At 45.2% G+C, this 13,948-nt stretch overlaps 1 protein-coding gene across 25 annotated transcripts in view; it reads left to right on the top strand.

The window, feature by feature from the left end:
• The window catches only part of ADGRL3 (adhesion G protein-coupled receptor L3), a 662,256-nt gene that overhangs the window by 632,001 nt on the left and 16,307 nt on the right, over positions 1-13,948 (top strand). For 6 of the 25 annotated variants that reach the window (XR_013542364.1, XR_013542366.1, XR_013542369.1 and 3 more), the window contains one exon: positions 10,773-10,863. The exons of 18 other annotated variants lie outside the window; for them this stretch is intronic. The gene's annotated coding sequence lies outside the window, so the exon portion shown is untranslated. Of the gene's footprint in view, positions 1-10,772; positions 10,894-13,948 lie in introns of all 25 variants that reach the window. One more of the 25 variants, XR_013542368.1, reaches the window with a different exon arrangement.

The following is a 13,948-nucleotide window of genomic DNA, read 5'->3' as shown; positions in this document are numbered from 1 at the left end:
CGTTAGATGTTCCTGCAACAAGGATGGCAATAGACTCTCATCACTGGCCATAGGGTTCAACCGTCAAGCTTCAGCAGCCTGGCACACTTCTTCTATAGCCAGACGAGAGGGGAAGAAAAAAGAAGGAAGTTCCTTTGTTTTATTCTAGAGCCTCTTAGCTTCTTGCTTTCTTTCTAGACATGCCTCTTGGCTCTAACCCCCCCCCCCCCACTCCCATAGGCATGGAACAAAGGGCTTATCCTTCCTCCTTACTTCACTATTCAGCCTCAAATCACAGGTGGCGCTGGGACAATCTGCAAGGTCAACACTAGCTATGACCAGTATGACTTCATCCTGGAAGTCATCAGGAAGACGTCCCTCTCTTAGTACACCATTCACACATGAAATAAACTAGCAGTCTGCAATTTTTAGTTATTCTGGGATTCCAAATTCTGAGGAGATCAGTGTGCACAGCAGGGTAGTGGATGGAGAAGGCTTTCCCACCTGAACAATGGATCTTATGACTCACCTTCAACTGCTTGCCAATTGGGTGGGGTCTGTGTACAGAGTGTCAAAATTGGAGGTCACCCTCCACTTCCTCTCTTAGTCATGCATTGGCACATACATGACAGCCTCTTAAGGGGATGCATTGCATAGCACACTGTTCAGCAAGGTGCAAAGGTTTGGTATTATTCTAATTCAGCGCTACCCAACCTTGGGTAACCCAATGGTTCTTGAACTGTAGCTCCCAGAAACAGTAACCATTACAGGTATTGGTGATGGCTTCTGGGAACATCTACTTTACCCAAAGTTGAGAACCACTGTTCTACTTGCATGAATAGGACTACAATTTCCCAAACCTAGAAAATAATAACCTTCCATTCTATGTTAGTACTGTAGTGAAGTCTTATGTGGGCACAGCCAATCAAGAGAAGCAGTTCAGGAATTGCAACCTCTTGAATCCCTCTTATTAGTACCGGCTATTCATTTTTCCTTCTTTCCCAACAAAGGACTTATGAGACTTATGGAAAGGTTTCTTTTTCCTGCTAGCCCCACCTGGCCACATGCCTCCAATAGCATGTTATTTTCATAGGGGGAAGTTGGCACGTTTTGTTTAACTTATTTCATTTGGCCATGGCTATTTTATAATTTCCACAGAAGAAACAGTGTGGAATGGAAAAAAATGATACTGTATCATGTTCAGAGATTGTAAAAGTTATTTCTTCATCGTGGTCTTCTGTGAATGCACACAAAGGGTTAATACCAGCGCCAGCGTTGGGCCTCTCGGAACATTCTCTAGCTGCAAGAGAAAAGTAACAATGTTTAGGACTACCCCTACTGCGCACGCCCAGCCTAACCGTCCCTCAGTTCCATTTTTCCGCCTAGCGGTTTGGAGCCTCTCGTCTTAGCTGCGTTCTATTTGCGACCTGATATTATTCCTTGGATTTTTGACCTCGCTTAGCTCACGGACTACCCTAGCGCTTTCTCCCTTAAACTAGTCGACATCGGTTTTTTCCCGCCCTATGTCCCCTTCCGGGCCATTCAGCAGGTGTGTGGTGTGCGATCGCAAAATTCCCCACCAGGACGGCCACGATACTTGTCTGTATTGTTTGGGGGAATCGCACAACTCCAAAACTTGCCCACACTGCAAAGCTTACACTAAAGCCGCTCTTAAGGCTCGCCAGCAGCGCCTTAAACTCCATCTGTGGGAGTCAACGTTGTCTTCCACGGCGCCCTCGGAGGGAGAAATGGCTTCCACTTCTCGAGTAGCTCCTGTTCAATCGGTCGTCTCCAAAGTTTCGAAAATGTCGAAAAAATCCGCGTCGTCGAAATCGGCCGCGCCTGCTTCGAATCCCGAGCCCCCGGCTCTTGTTCCACCAAAAGCTAAACCGTCGAAGACATCTAAAGCTAAGGCAGCCGCCCAGCTTAAAATGACATCCATTCGACTTTCCCTGAGCTCGGGCTCGATACCGTCACCGATTCTCGAGGAGTTGTCGAGACGCTTCGAGACCTCGTCCGAGGCACCCGCTCCTCCTCCGGTTCGACGCACTGAAGCTGTGCCACCATCGGGAATGTCTTCCCCGACGCCGAGCCAGTTAGTAGGTGTCACTACTGGTCTCACTTCTGCCCCACATAGCCCTTTTCCTGCGGGCCAGGGGTCGCCTCCTGTGTCGATCTCGTCCGTACACTCGGACTCGAGATCTCCTCGAGACAAGGTGCCTCGTTCACCTGTGCGTTCGAGGTCGAAATCTCCTCGAGGCAAACGTTCCCGTACGGAGGAGTATCGCTCCATGAGTCGATCCCCTTCCTCTGGCCGCTCGAGGTCGAAGTCTCCTCGACGGAAACGGTCGAAGAAGAGGCATCGGGCTTCCACCCAGTCCGACTCTTCCCATCGTTCGGACTCGAAATCTTCTAAGCGCAAACGCTCTCGGAAGAAGCGACGCTCCCATCGGCGTCGTAGCAAACATCGACGTCGATCCTCTTCTTCCTGTTCGGCGGACTCCGACCGCCCCAAGCGTCGTAAGCGCCATCGATGTCGACGTGAGCGTTCGAGGTCCCTTTCCTCGTCTTCGACGTCCGCATCTCGAGACCGGTACCATAAGAAGATCCGGTACATATACCTGTCTTCTTCCTCGGAGTCGACCCGTCCTCGACGTCGACGCCGAGCTATTCGAGTCGGAGAAAAGCCTCCTTCGCTACCTGTTGCCCCTCCACCGCAACCGGTCCCTTCCACCTCGGCGCCGACTGCGGCCCCGACTCGACCTCCGACAGCGCCGGTCGGCATCGAGAAACCCCCTCCAAAGAAGAAGAGGGATGTCTTCTCCTCGGATCCAGATGAGGTGTCCACAGAGCAGTCTTCTGACTCTGATCAGGAACAACCCCCACCCCTGCCACCGCACGATTTACCTCCGGGTGATGTGGTGCTTTCAGATACAGGTGACCCTCACGCCTCTTCTCCATCTGAGGATTTTTCTTCCTACTCTCAGATGATGTCCAGACTTGCCAAAACACTGAAATTGGACTTGAATCTCCCTTCGCCTCCGGGTGAGGACTTGTTCTTCGGAGACATCAAGAAGGACAGTACCGCTCCCCCTAGTATAGCCTTCGTGCCTGTAGTTATGGAGGCCATTAAGGAGTTCTGGGCTCAGCCTGCGAATACTCCTAATGTCCCTCGTCGCACAGAACACTTCTACAAGATTCATGGGGCTGACACCCACTTTTTACTCAAGCATCCGATTCCAAACTCACTCATTGTTGAAACAAGCTGTTCAAGGCCATCGGCCAAAGCTCACGTTACCCCCGTTGACAAGGAGGGTAAAAAACTGGAAATCATTGGCAGAAAAATCTACTCCCTTGTCACCTTGTTACTTCGAGTCATAAATTACCAGACTGTTCTAGGGGCTTATCACAAACAGTTATGGCTCAAACTTTTGCCAGGTCTCAAAATGATACCTGAAGACTCCCGGCAAGCTTTCCTGAACTCATATGAGGAAGCTCAGACGGTATCCAAGTATGAACGTCTCTCCATCAGACATGCAGCAGAGATCTCTGCCAGAGTTCTCATGTCTGCCGTCACTGTCCGGCGCCACGCTTGGCTCCGTTCTGCAGACATAATGGAGGACGTCAAATCAAAGGTTGAGAGCCTCGCCTTTGACGCTACCGGGCTGTTCAACGAAAAGACCGACTCCCATTTAGAGGACCTTCACAAGGCCAAGAGGACTGCCAAATCCTACTCTGTCCAAACTCAGTCTAGGCAGCGAAGGCCCCCATGGCGCAAATCTTATGGTCAATATCAACCTTCTCAACAGTACCGTCCTTACAAGCACCCACCTCAACAACGCTCTGGCCAGTCTTCTTCTTCTCTCCAGGGCTATCAGGGATACCGGCCTCGTCCGTCTCATCGCCGCCAATCCTTTAAGCCACCTGGAAGAAAACAAAAACAGTATCTTTGACTTTCGGCCCCCCATTTTTACCCACTCGCCACCTGCCACCCGTCTTCAACCGTTTCTTCACAACTGGTCTACCATCACAAACGACACTTGGGCTCTAAAAATTATTCGGCACGGTTACCAGCTGGAGTTTATAAGATCTCCTCCGCTAGGTTTCATAAATCATTCTCCCTTCGATCCCTCGCTAGAGGAAGAAATATCATCTCTCTTGGAAAAAGATGCCATCTATACAGTACCACCCCGCGACATACACCGCGGGTTTTACTCCCGCTACTTTGCTGTCTCAAAAAGAGGAGGAGGCATAAGGCCCATCCTCGATCTAAGACTTCTAAACACTTACCTGCGACCCAGACGGTTTCGGATGCTCACCCTAGAGTCCATCATGCACCTGCTGAAGAAAAACAACTGGTTCGTCCTTATAGATCTAAAGGACGCATACTTCCACGTCACTATCCACCCCGACCACCGCAAGTTTCTCCGGTTCATCTTTCAGGGCACAATCTACGAATTCCAGGCCCTGCCGTTCGGCCTGTCCACAGCTCCTCGGACCTTTACCAAGGTCATGGCCCCAGTGGCAGCTTACCTTCGTCTCCGGGGCATCCACGTTTATCCTTACCTGGACGATTGGCTCGTAGTCTCCACCTCACGAAGACAATCCCTGAAAGACACAAAATTCATCCTGTATCTCCTCTCCAATCTCGGTCTCACTGTCAACAAACAGAAGTCTCAGCTCGTTCCCTCCAAAACAGTACAATACATAGGGGTTTGCTTGGACGCTGTGAAGGGTCGGGCATTTCTTCCCCCAGAGAGGATGCACAAGATTCAGCGAGCCATCAGGAAATTTCGCCCTCGTTCTCGAGTGACAGCCCATCATGCCCAACACCTCCTCGGCCTGATGTCCTCTACAACACCGGCGCTCGCTCACGCTCACCTCAAGCTACGCTCGCTCCAGTCTTGGTTCCTCACTCTTTTCGACCCTATGACGGACAGCCAGAGGAAGCGTCTCCGGGTCACCCCGGAGCTCGCCAGGCAGCTCCAATGGTGGACGTACACACCCCACCTCACGGTTGGCCGGCCTTTTCGTCCACTCCGTCTCTCCGTTCAGGTCACAACGGACGCCAGTCCATCCGGCTGGGGGGCGCACTGCGGTCATCACACCATTCATGCCCTCTGGACCCCACAGGAAACCATGCTCCACATCAATCACCTGGAGCTCCTTGCAGTTATCAAAGCCTTCAGGTCCTTCCTCCCTCTGCTACAGGGCCGCGGAGTTCAGCTAGTGACGGACAACACTACCACAATGCACTATGTCAACAAGCAGGGAGGAACTCGCTCTCACTCACTCCTGTATCTCTCCATCCTCCTCTGGGAGTGGTGCTACCGTCATCATGTCTACCCGGTAGCCATCCATGTAGCCACAGAGGACAACGCCATTGCGGACACTCTGAGCAGGCTTCAACATCAGACACACGAATGGGAACTGAACCCCCTGGTTTTTCACGACCTTTGCAACCGGTGGGGGTCGCCAGTGCTGGACATGTTTGCATCCCCTCACAATGCAAAATGCCTCAGGTACGCGTCTCGAGCCGGTCTCGGCCTGCATTCTCTCGGCGACGCATTCATGATTCCATGGAACCAGGGTCTCCTGTACATATTTCCACCGATTCCGTTGATACAGAGGTCCCTAATCAAGCTCCAACGTTCGATGACTCCGGCCATTTTCATTGCACCCTTTTGGCCTCGCCAAGTGTGGTTCCCCACTCTAGTCAGCATGGCTGTGGACTCCATGACCATTCCGCTGTGGCCGGACCTGCTGACCCAGGAAGCAGGCAAAGTCCTTCACCCCGACCTCGACACGCTCCATCTGACGGCGTGGAGGATCGTCCCGAAATCCAAGAGGTCTTGACTAACGCCGTCAAGCCCGCCACGTCTCGCTTGTATACCTACAAGTGGAAAAGTTTTTTGAAATTCACCCAGCAGAGGGAGCTTGTTCCCTCCCCTGTATCTCTTTCCACGCTTCTACAGTATCTCCGTTACCTGTTTGATTTCCACCTGTCTATATCTACTATCAAGGTGTACCTTGCGGCGGTTGTTTTCTTCCAACCCAGGGCTTCTCCTTCTTCCCGGCTTTTCTCTCACCCTACCGTCCGGATGTTCTTGAGGGGTCTCTCTAACCTCCGACCTCCCGTTCGTCCACCGCTCCCACAGTGGTCCCTTCACTTGGTTCTGCATGCTCTTTCCAGGCCTCCATTTGAACCTATGGCTACCTGTGACCTCAAGATGCTTTCTTTAAAAACGCTGTTCCTGGTGGCTATCACATCTGCTCGCCGAGCTAGTGAGTTGGCAGCTCTCCGTTATGACCAACCCTTCCTTCAATTCTTTAAGGACAAAGTTATGCTTTACCTGGACATCTCTTTTCTCCCGAAGGTGGTCTCCGACTTCCATGTGAATCAACCACTGATTCTACCGACCTTGTTTCCGTCTCCGACTACTGATGCTGAACGCATGCTCCACATGCTTGATGTTCGACGATCCTTGGCCTTTTATGTCTCCAGGACCAAGGACTTTAGACTGGCCAACAGACTGTTTCTCTGTTACTTTGGCCCAAAGAAGGGCTGTCCGGCCTCGCCGTCGACGCTCTCTAGGTGGCTCGTATCTACCATCGCCCTTGCCTACGAGCTCAACCACAGAGATCCTCCAAAAGGACTTAAAGCCCACTCCACCAGGGCTGTTGCCTCATCAACTGCCTTACTCCGTGGCGTCGACCTGCCCGACATCTGCCGGTCCGCTACCTGGTCCAATGCCTCTACCTTCATAACCCACTACAGATTGGACATGAGGGCAAGAGAGGAAACCAGATTCGGGAGGGCAGTGTTAACATCGGCTCTTCAGTGACAGCCCACCATCCGGTTAGTAAGCGTGCTAATCACCCTTTGTGTGCATTCACAGAAGACCACGATGAAGAAAGAAAGGTTACTTACCTGTAACGATGGTTCTTCAAGTGGTCATTCTGTGAATTCACACAATCCCGCCCGGCCTCCCCTCTGTCTGTCTGTCACTGGCATCTCTATGACTCGAGTACCTGTGGCGGACAAATGGAACTGAGGGACGGTTAGGCTGGGCGTGCGCAGTAGGGGTAGTCCTAAACATTGTTACTTTTCTCTTGCAGCTAGAGAATGTTCCGAGAGGCCCAACGCTGGCGCTGGTATTAACCCTTTGTGTGAATTCACAGAATGACCACTTGAAGAACCATCGTTACAGGTAAGTAACCTTTCTTTTTTTGAACTACAGCTTTCTGGACCAGCTTTCAGACAGCATGGCACTTGTTTTCCAAAAAAAGAGGAGAGGGAGGACATTTCCAGGCCCTAATCATGACAAGGGGAAAGAGCACAGAATTTCTGATTTGGGAGAGATGGGGACTAGCATGACATTTACAAAGCTAAAGTTGTTAGGTGAATCACTTGGAGCAGAGTAGGTAGCTAGTCTGCACAAGGAAATGAGTAATCGCCCTTTGCTATCGGGGCCAAACTAGATGTGATCCCAAATACATTATCAGAAGGGGCATGATTTTTTAATTTTAATTTTATTTTTAATTTTTTCTTTTGGCAAATCAAACAGCAGACATGAGGGTAGATAGGCTCTTTTAAATTGTGACGCTCATGGGATGGCACTTGTGCCCCAATTTTTAAAGACTTCCATGGTATGAATATCCTCTGGGGAATTTTTTATGACAGAGGTTGAAAACAATTTTGGCTGTCCCAGAGAGTTATTGCTGATACTCACTCTACACACACTTTTTCAAACATAGACAAAAACATTGATGCTCCATTCTCTCTGTCTCTGTCTCTTTCTTTCGCTCTCTCACTTACATACACACACACATACCCATACAAAATTCATTTTCAAATTCAATTCATAACACAACCCATTCATATACATAGGTAATAGGCATGTCTGTGCCTTTCCTAGCCCCGTCTTCTAAGCTGATCATTGCATATCAATAGTCGGACATTTCTCCTGCCCTGATTATTTCTGCTCTGTTGAAAATGGAAAATAAGACCCTTCCCCTGTCGCAGAGTTGAAAGAAGACTCCTCTCTCAACACACAGAAAGGCAGATTAGAGACAGCCCAATTTGGCCAGGTCTGCAAGCCATCCCATTCATTCCCTGAGCTTTAGGGTCCAGACCTGAGCCTGGGAGGGGGCAGAACTGCTTCAGAACCAACCGATTGTGGAAACGCAGAGGAATCAGATGAAAGGAATCCCGAATCTGAGTAAAATCACCTGCCCAAATAATATGCCAAGTGGGGGGCATTGGGCAGTACTCAAATGTGCCCCTAAGTTGCAGACATGGCTGCCAATTCCACACACCTTGTATAACTTTGCTTACAGTACATATGTGGGGAATTTTTCCATGTTACTCAGTTTTTTTTATTTATTTATTTATTTATTTATTTATTTATTTATTTATTTATTTATTTATTTATTTATTTATTTATTTATTTATTTATTTATTTATTTATTTGAATAACACACAACCACCTTTGTAATGAGCCAGTGAGCATGGATTCATCTGGGAATGAGTACAGATGGATTCTCGGGGCTCAAACCCCACCCACCCCCCCAGACACAAGAACAAAACTTTATCCTCCTTCAGAGCCACTTCCTCTGAGACGTTTGCCTCACACAGTTTTCCAGAAATCCTGAGTAACCTGGGGAAAAATCCCCACATATAGTATGCCGGCTGCGCGAGAGAAAGAAACACTGCCAGAAAGGCAGAGCCTGAGGAAGATGCTTACCAGGCCAGACTGGAATGGCACTATCCAGTACAAGGCCAGCAAGCCTGAGGTTCTCCATTCTTGTTTTCCCTGTTTTTATTGAAACAAAACCTCACATGCCTCATTTGGCATCCTGTCTTGTTCAGCCCCCTGGCCTGACCTTAGTGGAACTAAGAGGATCTCATGAGTGGAGGATCCCCATGGCCATTCTCCTTGAAAATTTTCTTAGGAAGAGCTTAGTACGATCCATGGTGTGCTGGCCTTAGCAATTCCATGTGTACCGTATTGCTTCAATAAATTTCTGGCCTGTTTTAATCCCATTTCTTGGTGTCTGCCTCGTTCTTTCTTCAGTGGCAAAGAGCACAAGACACGTGAACTATTTTCAATTATTCAAAAAGGGGAAGAACTTTTTTTTTCATCCTCTGAAGTATAGGGTATTAAGGAAAATTTAAAAAATTCAAAAACAAAAACACAGCTGTGGCTTAAACGTAGGGAAAAATTATGAATTTGCAATAACAGCTGAACAGTAGATTAAGCTGCTCAGGAAGACAGTAGTTTGTCTTGGGAATACAAAAGGCAAGCTTGCCCAGACATCTTTTGGAGTGCTTCAGATGCAGAATAAACTATTCTGGAGTGAGGGTTTGATAATCTATCTGGCTTCTTCTGAATCTAGGAGACTGTTAGGAGCCACAAAATGACTGCAAAAAAACCCAGAAAAATTAGCCTAGTGATATTAAGTCAGTTCATTTTCAGTACTCTCTTCTCCTGCCCCCAATAGCCTTTCTGGGGTGTTTAATAACCTCAGATAAAAGACCTGACTAAGGACATGTCAAAACCCTATTTTGTTTATAGAGAATCTATACTGTTACTTCAGTAAACATTACATATTTAAAGTGTGCAGTCCTTCAAATGAATCACTTACTGTTTGGTACTTTGTAATAGTATGAAATAGATCAGGAATGTTAACTGAACAATAGTTATTCTATAGAACAAGTTTGTCACTCCGTATAGGAACGCCAGGATTCCAGTTAAGAAAGCATGAAGCATTTCAAACTTTCAGGAAACATTTAAATCTTTCAAAGTACTAAATCTAAATACAATAAGGATGTACTTTGTCCCTGACACCCAGTGAAGATAGTTTGTGCTCCAGCTGTGATGAGGAAAACATTATGTCCAAAGAACACAAGGGAACTCTGTGTCCGTGTTTTCAGGGGAAAAAAAGATAAGTGCGTTTTTCATTGTTCTGAAATTGCAGTGTAATGTAAACATTGGGATCAAAGAGGAAAGGTTGCTTATGCAGAGTGAAGAGGAAAGGTTGTTTACTCATAAGCACTCTTGCCTCAGAGGTATTGTTTGTCACAATTAAGAAACACATTAATTTCCATTGTCCCCACTATATTCTTCCACTCTTCCTTCTTGCTTTTTAAACATTTTTCAGCTTGGATGGAAGCCCGGAATTCAAACTAGAATTGCATTGTGTTTCAATAAAGAGATGAGAAGGCTTTTCTTGCTAACGTTGAAGGTCCGTCTTTTATTACGAAAGAGCAGGCTGTGTTGCCATGTCTAGAAAGAGGAGAAAAACAAACCACAATTATTGATCATTGTTTGGCTTTCAATTCACATCGGCTCTGCTGGGCTGAAAAGGGTCAGGGGGGGGAAGACAAAAGCAAAAAATGCCTCCATCAATTATCTTGCCAAACTATTCATGTGAAGTCTCCCAATGGGTTTTCTTCCTCAGAAGACTAGTGAAGTAAGAGGATTCTGTGGCCTCCAGTATTAAAGGAAATATTAAAAGGACTGAATAGCTTCTTCTGTGGCCTTTAAAGTTCAGCAAGCTTCTCTGTGTATATTTACACATGGAGACCTGTCAGGATTCTTGGCTATTTAAATTACATAAGTATTAGTAATAAAGAGATTTTCAACACAATATACTACCCATGCTCTTGAATTTGAATATGTGTAATATTTTGAGTGCCAGATTAAAGCCTCTGATATGTACAAAATATTTGGGATGTTTATTGCAGAGGAATCTATTGATCGTATTTTAATGTATATTTTTTATTTCAGGTATCATAAATTAACAGAAGGTGAATAAGTGAGAAGGAGTAGCACTTGTGCAAAGCAATGAAGATGGAGATGATGAAACTAATTCCCACAAGTGTGTAGCAATATATTATTATACAAGCTTGTAAGTAGTAAAGGGGGTTGAAAGAATGTTATTGATAAAGCCAATAAGAGGACACAGCTGACAAATGACTAAATATGCCACCAAGTACATGGATTTGTGTTACCTCCTTGGCAGTGTTTCAAGGGCTGTTTTCATGCGCTCTGAAAACAACCCTTTTGGTGTGCTTTGAAAACAACAAAAGGGTTGTTCTCAGAGCACATGAAAACAACCCTGGAAACAACAGCATCTCAGCCAAACCTGGCAGAGAGGAAGAAGGACAACCAACCTTGTAATGACCCACGGCCATACTCAAACATGTTCACAAGTACCATTAGTGGTCCTGAGTAAACATATACTCATGAGCTCCTGCTGCAGTGGCTCCAGAACAAGCCAGCCTGCTTCTCTCAAAACAACACCTATTTCATGCAACATCCAAATTTGCTTATATTTTTTGTTTTACAAACATTGATATGCCACTGTAATCCAAAACAGTTTCCAAGCCAATACAAACTTCTTGGCCATTTAATGTATTTCTTTTCCACTTACCATGATTCTAATCAACATGCCACCTCAGGTAACATATAAAAATGTAAAATTTAATATCAACAAATTCTAAAACCATATCAGATTTAAACCATGTTAAAACCAATTGAAATTGACTATAAATACGTGGCAGCAGCAAACACCATTTAAAACTCAAGTTAGAAGCCAGAGAAAACAAGTATGTATTTCAAGTCCTCATTAAAGAAAAATAGTTACAGAGGGAAGGAATTAACTATGTCTCTTCTGGAAGCAAATTCCATAAAGTAACCGCTTACTCAGTGTAAAGCTTTCACTAGTATGACCAAGGCTGTTTCAGGCCCCAAGTCACACCTGAATCCCAGTGGAAACAAATCTAAATAATCTGTCTTCTTTAAGATTCGCTATTATTATTATTATTATTATTATTATTATTATTATTATTATTATTATTATTATTATTATTATTATTATTATTATTATTATTATTATTATTATTATTATTATTATTATTATTATTATTATTATTATTATTATTATTATCATTCATTCATTCATTCATTCATTCATTCATTCATTCATTTATTTATTTATTTAATATCCCGCTTATCTGGTCAATCATAACCACTCTAGGCGGCTTACAACATGAATAAAATACACATAAAATACACAGATAAATATAAAATTATTCCATAGTGAACAATAAACAAAATCCAACAAGACGGAAAACAAACAGTAGGAAAGGAGAGGGAAGGAGAACATCAGGAATTTATTAGGTCCATCATCTATGCCACAACATTGTTCTGGAATGGAAAACTAGACAGTAAGTGTTAATTACTGCAGGCGATCCCATCTAAGTTTGGCTTTTCTGAAGGGAACCTGGTAATTGTCCCCTTAAGGATGGTGGGCACCATTCCTTCGTGCTAAGTCTGCAGAGCTTGGAAGTAATTAGCTGCAAGTAGCGCACCTATAGTTTACTTTGGGGTTAAAAAGTAAAGTAACAGCAAATGCAAAATGAATTTTTATGGGTAATAAGTAACAGCTTTTTAGCCATAACTAGTAAGACATAGTTGCTTTCAAAAGTCACTTTTTAAGCAAAATGTAAGGCAATTTAGAAACATTTTGGTAGACCTTTTTCAGATTCAATGCTATTCCCTTATCAATCCTAAGTGACAAAGGAGATGTTCCTTGTTTTTGTCTTTTCGTAAATGTTTCCAATATCCCCCTGTCCTCCATTAGAACACAACGCAACAAATTACTTATGCAATCACTGCAGAATAAACAGGTTCCAGATTGCCACAAAATAATTAGTAACATGGACAGTTGCTTGTAACACATAAAACTGCAAAGCCCAAGAAGTAGTTTTTTGACTTCAAAACTTTTAGCCTTGTTCTGGTACACTTTAAAATCCAGGATGATCAAAGATCAGGTAATAGACCTCAGTCTTCAAAGAAGCTCATCCGCATCCTCACACTGTGCATGTTGAAAAGTATCCACAACCGTACGACTGGGCAATGCGCTAGCTGCATCCATCCCAGTAAAAAGTGCTTGTAGTTGGAAACAAGTCTATCTGAAGAATACAATACAAGTCGTTGAGGGTTCTCCATCTTGGGTCCCAAGATTTAAACAAACTCCTCACCATTCATAGTAGCAGGGCTGGCCAGCATTCTGGAAACTTTGATAATGGAGAAATAAGGCCTTTTTTTAACCAGCATCGTTGTTGGCAAAAGAGGCCCGATCTCTGTTTTGCCTTGTTTGTTTGCTATGTTTGCTTTTGCTTATCTGTCTGTCTAGTGTTTTTTTTTGTTTTGTTTTGTTTTTTGCTACTGTTACTCTGGTTCTCAACCCAGTCTTTTGATAGCCTTCAGTGCCTCAGAATACCAAGCACAGATCTGGCTGTGTGATTTGGTGGAGGATCTTTGTCCCAAGCTAATTTGGATTCTCTAATCCCTAAGGCAGACCATACCAACTGCCTGATGCTGGGAACTGGACATAAGGCAGGGGCTCTGTTCTGTTCTACTCTTGGGAAGATGGCAGGCAACCTAAAGATACAACTAGATTAAATCATTAGAGTTACGCTGCCTCCCTTACCTGCAGTTCGTTTCCCCCTTTTCTGTTACAGAACAGCAAGTCCAACATGGGCCCAATATAATTTGATAAAAGTGTATAACTTTCATAAAACCCATGAAATTGAGAGCTGCTCTGGGCGCATCAACCTAATCCTTTTGCTTGCATAACCTCACTTTTAATAAGAAGGCTTGTAAGATACCTTGAATTCTGCCTTTGCGGCACACAGGAGGGCAAAATGTCAGCCAAGTCATTGCAGGTACCCCGAATTCTGGTTTTGTGTTGCCTCCAGAAGGATTACCTTCTGGAAGGAAAGGAAAGTTGTTGAAATCTGCAGGTGAGCAGGTCCTGGAAGGGAAAACCATTTGCCTTTTAACCAACACAGAGAGAGAGAGAGAGAGAGAGAGAGAGACCAGAACTCCAAATTTTCAAACTGGATGTGGTCTTCCAGCCACTTCCTTTTGTTTTGCTTAGTTTTGTGGCAACTTGC

This window comes from Pogona vitticeps, chromosome 2 (genome assembly GCF_051106095.1).
Source record: "Pogona vitticeps strain Pit_001003342236 chromosome 2, PviZW2.1, whole genome shotgun sequence".
Taxonomy (NCBI): Eukaryota; Metazoa; Chordata; class Lepidosauria; order Squamata; family Agamidae; genus Pogona; species Pogona vitticeps.
Note: the sequence above shows the minus strand (reverse complement) of the source record. Positions and strands in the feature narration are given on the sequence as shown.